Below are 10507 nucleotides of genomic sequence, written 5' to 3'. Positions count from 1 at the left end.
TACGAAAATATTTTGAAGAACAAATTCCTTCCTGCACTGCAACAAAAAGGTCCGGGAAGGGCTGCGCGTGTGCTGTTTCACCGAGACAACGCACCCGCACATCGAGCTAACGTTACGCAACAGTTTCTTCGTGATAACAACTTTGAAGTGGTTCCTCATGCTCCCTACTCACCTGACCTGGCTCCTAGTGACTTTTGGCTTTTTCCAACAATGAAAGACACTCTCTGTGGCCGCACATTCACCAGCCGTGCTGCTATTGCCTCGGCGATTTTCCAGTGGTCAAAACAGACTCCTAAAGAAGCCTTCGCCGCTGCCATGGAATCATGGCGTCAGCGTTGTGAAAAATGTGTACGTCTGCAGGGCGATTACGTCGAAAAGTAACGCCAGTTTCATCGATTTCGGGTGAGTAGTTAATTAGAAAAAAAATCGGAGGCCTTAGAACTTGAATGCACCTCGTATATCATGCACAAAGATGGACACCTGTTCCTTCGCATGAAAGCTGTTTCCTAGAACCGTGCTGGTTTCTGCAGATGAGCTTATCAAAGTGTAGAAAGGTCATTATGTCTGAACACAAAATATGTTCCATGATTCTACAACAAATCGACTTCAGTGAAATTGGCCTATAATTATGTCATGAAACATGAAAGGATACAGTTGTTCCAGAATAATGTTCACATAGTCCACAGCTGTCATGGTGCCATCGATGCCATGGAAGTGTCACTGGCGTAATGCGTGTATCTCGCAGCCGTTCAGATCCGTAATAACGTATCCAGATACAGCCATAGGACTGGTGTCACAAGAAATGTAATTCATCTGGCCAGGTGCCACTTTACCATTGCCCCACGGTCCAATTTCGACGACTCCCAGCCCCATTTCAATCGTAGTTTACGACGATAATGATGGAAACAGAAGAATTAAATTAAAATTGGTGTCGCAGCCGGGATTCGAACGCGGGTCTTTTCGCTTATTAGACAAAAATGCTAACCATTACCCCACCGCTGTCCTGCAGTGGACATTACTGCTCGAACTACGCAAGTCGAGTGCTCTCCCCAACACAAACTACAATTCACGTCTTCAGCCCACACGAGTTACGTAGATCGTGTAGAAGCGTTAACCACAGTGCTGTGATGGTGTAATTGTTAGCAGTTCTTCTAAGTATGGAAGAAGACACGTGTTCGATTCCCGTCCTCGTCAGAAATTTTAATTCATTGCTCCTGCTTCCACCATTATCGTAGATAAAGATGAGACTCAAATATGGGTGGGAAACGTTAATTATAAGATCCATAAGATCACGTAGTTTGCGATGTCATAGTGATAACATGCGAACAGGTAGGGCTCATCTGGTCTTGAGTCCCATGTTCAACAATGCCGTTTGAAAAGTGTGCTCCGAAACATTTGTGCCTACACCAGCACTGTTCTCTGTCCCCAGAGTAGGTTGGTTGTTTTTTGGGGGAAGAGACCAAACTACGAGGTCATCGGTCTCATGGGATTGGGGAAGGACGGGGAAGGAATTCGGCGGTGCCCTTTCAAAGGAACCATCTCGCCATTTGCCTGGAGCGATTTAGGGAAATCACGGAAAACCTAAATCAAGATGGCCGGACGCGGGATTGAACCGTCGTCCTCCCGAATGCGAGTCCAGTGTGCTAAGCACTGCGCCACCTCGCTCGGTCCCAGAGTAGGCAAGCCTCCGTTTTCCAACACCTCGTCGCCAATTGCTGATTTCTGCTTCCCGTGACCGCTGTCCACAGACGCTCACGATAATACTACGCGAACAGCCGACCAGTTTCCTCATCTCACAGTATTTCCCCATTTGCAGCCCACATCGACGTTAGAATGATTACCCACTTGTCTCTGCTCCGGTGATATACACTCTAAGCCAAAAAGAAAAAGTACGCACCACGAAGGAATTATCCGAAGAGACTTACGTGATGTACACTCAAGCGCCAAAGAAAGGTATAGGCGTGCGTCTTCAAATACAGAGATATGTAAACAGGCAAAATACGACGCCAGCGGTCGGCAACACCCATGTAAGACAACAAGTGTCTGACGCAGTTGTTGGATCGGTCGCTGCTGCTACAATGGCAGGTTGTCAAGATTTCAGTGAGTTTGAAAGTCGCGCTAACGAGCGATGGGACACAGCATCTCCGAGGTAGCGATGAAGTGCGGATTTTCCCGTACGACCATTTGACGAGGTTACCGTGAATATCAGGAATCCGGTAGAACATCAAATCTCCGACGTCGCTGAGGCCGGAAAAAAGATCCTGCTAGAAAGGGACCAACGACGACTGAAGAGAATCGCTCAACGTTACAAAAGTGCAACCGTTCTGCAAATTGCTCCAGATTTCAATTCTGGGCCATCAGCAGGTGTCAGCGTGCGAACCATTCAACAAAACATTATCGATATGGGCTTTTGGAGCGAAAGACCCACTTTTCTACGTTTCGTGACTGCACGATACAAATCTTTACGCCTCGCCTGGGTCCGTCAACAACGACATTCGACTGTTTATGACTGGAAACATGTTGCCCGGTCGGACGAGTATCGTTTCAAATTGTATCGAGCGGATGGACGTGCACGGGTATGGAGACAAGCTCGTGAATCCGTGGACCCTGCATGTCAGCAGAGAACTGTTGTAGCTGGTGGATGCTCTGTAATGGTGTGGGGCGTGTGCAGTTGGAGTTACTTCTAGATACGACTGCGAGAGCTGACACGTAGGTATGCATCCATTCGTGGCCAATGTGCATCCGACGGACTTGGTCAATTTCAGCAGGACAATGCGACGCCCCACACGTCCAGAGCGGCTTCAGGAACAGTCTTATGAGTTTAAACACTTCTGCTGCCCACCAAACTCCCCAGACATGAACGGAGGCGTCCCGGACGACACCCAAAGGTTGTCAGGCCTCACGGAGAGCGACAGTCAGTTTGATATCCCACCACTGTCCGAGGCGCCTCCACACACGTCTTCACTGGTCACGAGGACTTAATTCGAAATGTAACTGATCACTGAAGGCAATTCTATTCCAGCCAGTAAGGTTCCAGACCTAAGTCTATGTACAGTGTACGTTCCCTAGAGTGTCACGTAGGTATAACACCACGGGGCACTACTCAATCTCACCTTGGTCAGGCCGCATAGTGTTTGATACCTCGCTTAACCCGTTCAGACCTGATTTTTTATTTACTTATTAAAGAAATATCTGACATGATTTTTACATTCAGGTCGGTCTCCTGATAACATTTTTCTAAGAAAAAATTTCATATGATCTCTAGTTTTCTAGATATTTAATGTACACAACTGTGTTCATCAGGTCTCGAGCTTCATGTCATACATTATGGAAGTTAACACTATGGATCAAGTATGCCACTCTTTATTCCACTTTAAAACAGAAGAAACAATAAAAATAATTCCAAATTACAGTTCTTATTCAAACAACAACGGTCAAAACACTGATTTTAAAGTTTCGCATGAAACTGCAAAAAAAATTTCTGTCCTTTTGGAGACATAAATGTACTTCAGATTTTCTGCACTGAATTCTAGAACGCCCTGTACATCTTGGAGCTCCTACATCATGCAAAGGCAAATGGTCAATGGAATCAAACTGTATCTCTGTAGTTTGTCATAATTCTCCTCTTCTTTTTGGTATGACTCTCATGTATGAAGCCAGTTCTTCATCAGACAGACGCCCCCTCTTCTTTTCAGTCATGTTCTTCTGGCACAGTATCAATCCATCTGCTACCCTGATGCGAAAGGAAAGAAGGTCATTTGCTTCTTCTTTTGGATAGACAGGTTGTCTGCATATTGTCTGTATGCCAACCAACTTTGCACGATGGAAAAGTCAACACCATGAAAAATCACACGGAAAGCCCATTTTCGAGATCTGATGAAAACTCTGTAGTAGCGTATCAATTGATCAAATAGTTCCACACCACCCATTGCATGATTATATCTTCTCACTATTTCAGGTCTTTTTTTCTTTCACATATTTATGGTGTTTTTGTCCCAATACTCAACTTTATCCACTGAGCCTTTACCAACAAAGTTTGAACACAATACAACTGGCCTATAGTCTAACCACTTACACATGGTAATGTCATCAGCACTAGTGATTTCTTCCCAGTAACCTCTGGTTTGTTTCATTACTGTTTTATCATCTAAAAAAGTCAAGTTCTTTCCAGATCTGTTTTGATGGGCAGTACCTGCTGCATTGATGCCTTGAGATTTCACAACTTGAAACAGATGATAAGGTAAAAAGAAGTCGTCAAAGTATAATTAATGACCTTTACCTTTTGAGAGTGGAACAGAAAATTCTAAACCAACAGCAGGACCTAATCCAAATTTTTACAGTATGCTGTATTAAGTCCAGTTGTAGCACCTTGATACAAAAGGAAATACACTATTCCACTCTTTTCACATGAAGACTTTGATTCCCCATGGACTTGGTTTCCCCTTAACATACTGCTTTTCAGAAAACTTCCCAGTGAAAGGAATAATTCCTTCACTGACACAAACATTCTCTTCTATAGGAAGTTCACTGCAGCATTTTCGAATAGCTGAGTATATTGGCCTGACTTTGTAAAATTTATCTTTATTTTCAGATGGCTTTTCCAGATTGTTCACCAAATATAAATTCGTTCGTAATTCTAAAAATCTGTCTCGTGACATGTTTTCCCAAAACACAATTACCTTCAGGTAATACATTCATAATCTGGGAAATTTCAAGGTGCCAGTCAATATATGCAAACCAAATAACATTTCTTGTGCTTGAGGAGTTGTCTGCTTGAATGAGGATTTGCCTCGTTGTAATGGATAAATATGAGTATGTGCTGCCATGCTAGTGAACAAATCATCTGGTATATATCTTTTGAAGTATTGCATTGGAGAACACAAGAGAGACTCTTCGAAATTTGGAGCTTTGTATGTTTCTGCAATGGTACTTAGAGGCTTGCGTTTCCATTTTATGGATTCTTTAGGTGTCACCATGTTGTCACACAGGTTATTCAATTCTGGATTGTTTTCATTGCATAAGAAGTTCATTTCAGCATCCACCACCTCTCCATCATCTTCATCTTCAGATTTGTGGAGCTTGCCTTTCAAAAAGTGGTACACTGTCATCCTCATCTCCTCTCAAACTAATGTCAGAAACGCCACCATTTTCAATTATGTCCATAATCAAGTCCCAATTTTTCCTCACAGAAAGATAATCATATTTCTAAGTCAAAAGCTAGCAATATAAAATAAAATCATATGTACAGGTCAGTTATTGTCTTTTCTTGCTGCTGGTACTGAATTTAATGGAAAAATTGCTGTACATAACTACCATAGCCATGCAAATATAGCTGACACACATTTCAGGTTATTTTTTCCTATTTTACACCATTAAGGACCTGTTGTACACAAATGTGTACATTAATCTTGCCTGATACATAACACAAATATGAACTGATAAAAATTAATGAAAATTCCACTGAAAATATGTCTAATGTTTCCAAAAGAAGTAAACCACACAAAACATTCATAAACAAAACCCACAACGTGACTATTATAGCAATAAAGTCAACTTGTAACGGCTTCCCACAGAGAAACAACACCAGAGAGCATATTTTGCTCTGTGGTTCATAGACTGCTCACAAGAGAGCAGCAGCAGCTGGTGCATGGCTAAAAGAAACATACACAAATGTGCAAAGTGAGTTTGAATGCACCTCACATTTCTTGTTAGCGAAATATTAGTGAGCAAACTTTATGAACACAATTGTGACCACCAGGTCTCAAAGGGTTAATATACATTGTTAATTAATCATAATTTTAATATGGAGTGATCTCTTCCACATCCATTGCACAGTTACTCCTTGAAACTGTTAATTTCCGTTCACGCGTCGTCCTCTACATTTCTCCGCCAAATGGATGGCTGATTGGCTCATTTATTTCCCTCACTCGCAAAGACCTCTATTAAAGAGATACTAACAGCTTCCCAGCGTGCTCCAACAGTAAATGCTCAGATCAGCTCCCAGCTACCTGCGTCGTGTTTGGCGGCCGGGGTGGCCGAGCGGTTCTAAGCGGATCAGTCTGGAACCGCGCGACGCTACGGTCGCAGGTTCGAATCCTGCCTCGGGCATGGATGTGTGTGATGTCATTAGCTTAGTTAGGTTTAAGTAGTTCTAAGTTCTATGGGACTGATGACCTCAGAAGTTAGGTCCCATTGTGCTCAGAGCCATTCGAACCATTTTTTGTGTCGTGTTTCGTGACAAATTATCGTTTGTTTCCTTTGTTACAGGTGAGTCATCGACGGTCGCTGCATCAGCTTGTACCCGGAATCAGTACAGACCAACACCACTTGTGAAAAGTACGTAACTGTCTTGCTTGTTTCTATTTGTAGCGTGTGCTGTTATATTAACAGCAGCGATCTAGCTCTGGTACGCTCCACAGTGTAGACACCTGAAACGCCCAAGTCCAACAGACAGGTCTATTGTCCGTAACAGTAATTTAGTACTCTACATGATATTCTGAGAAATATGGGTGAAGGGCAACAGGCAGATTCCATATTTCTCAATTTCCGGAAAGCATTTGACGTGTGTCCCATTGCATGCTGTTAACGAAGGTACGAAGATATGGAGTGACGGGTATGTGGGCTGCTCGAAGACTTCTTAACTAATAGAACCCTGTATGTTATCCTCGACGGTGAGTTTTCATTAGAAACAAAGGTATAGCCAGGAATGCCCCAGGGCAGTGTGACAGGCACGATATTATTTGATATATACTCTACTGGCCATTAAAATTGCTACACCAAGAAGAAATGCAGATGATAAACGGGTATTCATTGGACAAACATATTATACTGGAACTGACATGTGATTACATTTTCTCGCAATTTGGGTGCATACATCCTGAGAAATCAGTACTCAGAACAACCACCTCTGGCCGTAATAACGGCCTTGATACGCCTGGGCATTGAGTCAAACAGAGCTTGGATGGCGTGTACAGGTACAGCTGCCCATGCAGCTTCAACACGAGACCACAGTTCATCAAGAGTAGTGACTGGTGTACTGTGACGAGCCAGTTGCTCGGCCACCATTGACCAGACGTTCTCAGTCGCTGAGAGATCTGGAGAATGTGCTGGCCAGGGCAGCAGTCGAACATTTTCTGTATCCAGTATGGCCCGTACAGGACCTGCAACATGCGGCCGTGCATTATCCTGCTGAAATGTAGGGTTTCGCAGGGATCGAATGAAGGGTAGCGCCACGGGTCGTAACACATCTGAAATGTAGCGTCGACTGTTCAAACTACCGTCAATGCGAACAAGAGGTGACCGAGACGTGTAACCAGTGGCAACCCATACCATCACGCTGGGTGATACGCCAGTATGGCGATGACGAATACTCACTCGCTTCCAATGTGCGTTCGCCGCGATGTTGCCAAACATGTAGTATGGTGTGGAGAATCAAGTTCTTTGCCGTAAAAATCGGTTTCTAATTTCACATTGCACAATAACTGCCTTTCGAGCATCTTGGCTGACGTATATTGCTTGAGCCGTTATAATTTTTCGACGGTTTCTGATCCATTTTTATTTTCGTTGATTACACCGACAACTACCAAACAACTACATTGAAGCGCCAAAGAAACTGGTATAGGCATGAGTATTCAGATACAGAGATATGTAAACTGGCAGAATATGACCCTGCAGTTGGCACCGCCTGTGTAAGACAGTAAGTGTCTGGTGCAGATGTTAGATCGGTTACTGCTGCTACAATGGCAGCTTATCAAGATTTAAGTGAGTTTGAACGTGGTATTATAGTCGGCTACGAGCGATGGGACAAAGCATCTCCGAGGTAGCAATGAAGTGGGGATTTTCCCGTACGACCATTTCAAGACTGTACCGTGAATATCACGAATCCGGAAAAACATAAAATCTCCGACATCGCTGCTGCCGGAAAAAGATCCTGCAAGAATGGGACCAACGACGACTGAAGATAGTCATTCAACATGACAGAAGTGCAACCCTTCCGCAAATCGCTGCAGATTTCAACGCTGGTCCATGAAGAAGTGTCAGCGTGCGGACCATTGAACGAAACATCACCGATATGGGCTTTCGGAGCTCAAGGCCCACTCGTGTATCCTTGATGATGACTGCACAACAGAAAGCTTTACACCTCGCCTGGGTCCGACAACACCGGCATTGGACTGTTAACGACTGGAAACATAAGGCCTGGTCGGACCAGTCTCGTTTCAAATTGTATCGAGTGGATGGACGTGTACGAGTATGGAGACTTTGGATTCTGCTTATCAGCGGGGGACTCTTCAAGCTGTAATGGTCAAGGGCGTTTGAAGTTGGAGCGATATGGGAACCCTGACATCTTAGCCGCCCGCTGTGGGCGAGCGGCTCTAGGCGCTTTATTCCGGAACCACGCTGCTGCTACGGTCGCACGTTCGAATCCTACCTCGGGCATGGATATGTGTGAAGTTCATAGGTTAGTTAGGTTTAAGTAGTTCTAAATCTAGGGAGCCGATGACCTCAGATGTTAAGTCCCTTTAGTGCTTTTGAACCTGTTTAGATACGATTTTGACAGGTAACACGCACGTAAGCATCCGGTCTGATCACCTGCATCCATTCATGTCTATAGGGCAATTCCGGCAGGACAATGTGACACGTCCAGAATTGCTACAGAGTGGCTCCAGGAACACTCTTCTGAGTTTAAACACTTCTGCTGGCCCCCAAACTCTCCAGACATGAACATTGTTCAGCATATCTTGGATGTCTTGCAACGTGCTATTCACAAGAGACCTCCACCCCATCGTACTCTTACGAATTTATCGACAGCCCTGCAGGATTCATGGTTCCAGTTCCCTCCAGCACTACTACAGCCATTAGTGCACTCCATGCCACGTTTTACTCCTGTGTGCTCCCAGGGCCCCTTCAAATATTGGACAGATGTAGCAGCTTCTTTGGCTCTTCAGTGTAAAACCGTATTAAACACAAAAGCTATTTTTTTTTTCTCAGAGGTTGATCCTTTGAGGTTCGCCGATGACATTGTAATTCTATCAGAGACAGCAAAGGACTTGGAGTAGCAGTTGAACGGAATGGACAGTGTGTTGAAAGGAGGGTATAAGATGAACATCAACAAAAGCAAAACGAGGATAATGGAATGCACTCGAATTAAGTCGGGTGATGTTGACGGTATTAGATTAGGAAATGAGACACTTAAAGTAGTAAAGGAGTTTTGCTATTTGGGGAGCAAAATAACTGACGATGGTCGAAGTAGAGAGGATATAAAATGTAGACTGGCAATGGCAAGGAAAGCGTTTCTGAAGAAGAGAAATTTGTTAACATCGAGTATAGTTTTAAGTGTCAGGAAGTCGTTTCTGAAAGTATTTGTATGGAGTGTAGCCATGTATGGAAGTGAAACATGGACGATAAATAGTTTGGACAGGAAGAGAATAGAAGCTTTCGAAATGTGGTGCTACAGAAGAATGCTGAAGATTAGATGGGTAGAGGAGGTATTGAATACAATAGGGGAGAAGAGGAGTTTGTGGCACAACTTGACAAGAAGAAGGGACCGGTTGGTAGGACGTGTTCTGAGGCATCAAGGGATCACCAATTTAGCATTGGACGGCAGCGTGGAGGGTAAAAATCGTAGAGGGACACCAAGAGATGAATACACTAAGCAGATTCAGAAGGATGTAGGCTGCAGTAGGTACTGGGAGACGAAGAAGCTTGTACAGGATAGAGTAGCATGGAGAGCTGCATCAAACCAGTCTCAGGACTGAAGACAACAACAACAACAATTCCATCCCATTGGCATGGGGCTGGAGAGTTGAGTTTGATCTAAGTAGGATATCCGCCTTCGAGACCAACGACTTTGATACCAGCCTTTCTTCTATCTGATTTGTACTTTTCCAGATATTTCCGAAAACAGTTTTAAATGTCTTGCCCTGGGGAGAGTAGAGTGACTGGTTTGACCTGAAATCCATGCGGAGTCGAGCGTTACATGCGGCAGAAATTCTGTGTTTGGATGTAGCATTTAGTGATCACCTGCACGCAGGTTCTTCAGCTTGCATTGCTAGTACTTTAGTATTTGCTGACTGGTTTGATGCGGCCCGCCACGAATTCCTCTCCTGTAACAACCTCTTCATCTCAGAGTAGCACTTCCTGCCTACATCCACAATTATTTGCTGGATGTATTCCAATCTCTGTCTTCCTCTACAGTTTTTTCCCTCTACACCTCTCTCTAGTACCATGGAAGTCATTCCCTGACGTCTAAAAGATGTCCTAACATCCTATTCCTTCTCCTTGTGAGTATTTTTCACATATTCCTGTCCTCTCCGATTCTGCGCAGAGCCTTCTCATGCTTTACCTTATCAGTCCACCTATTTTTCAACATTCGTCTGTAACACCACATCTCAAATTATTCTATTCTCTTCTGTCGGTTTTCTCACAGTCCATTTTTCACTACCATACAATGCTAAGCTCCATACAATCTTAGAAATTTCTCTCCTAAATGAAGGTTCAAATGGCTCTA

Source organism: Schistocerca cancellata, chromosome 12 (assembly GCF_023864275.1).
Source record: "Schistocerca cancellata isolate TAMUIC-IGC-003103 chromosome 12, iqSchCanc2.1, whole genome shotgun sequence".
NCBI classification, from domain to species: domain Eukaryota; kingdom Metazoa; phylum Arthropoda; class Insecta; order Orthoptera; family Acrididae; genus Schistocerca; species Schistocerca cancellata.
Note: the sequence above shows the minus strand (reverse complement) of the source record.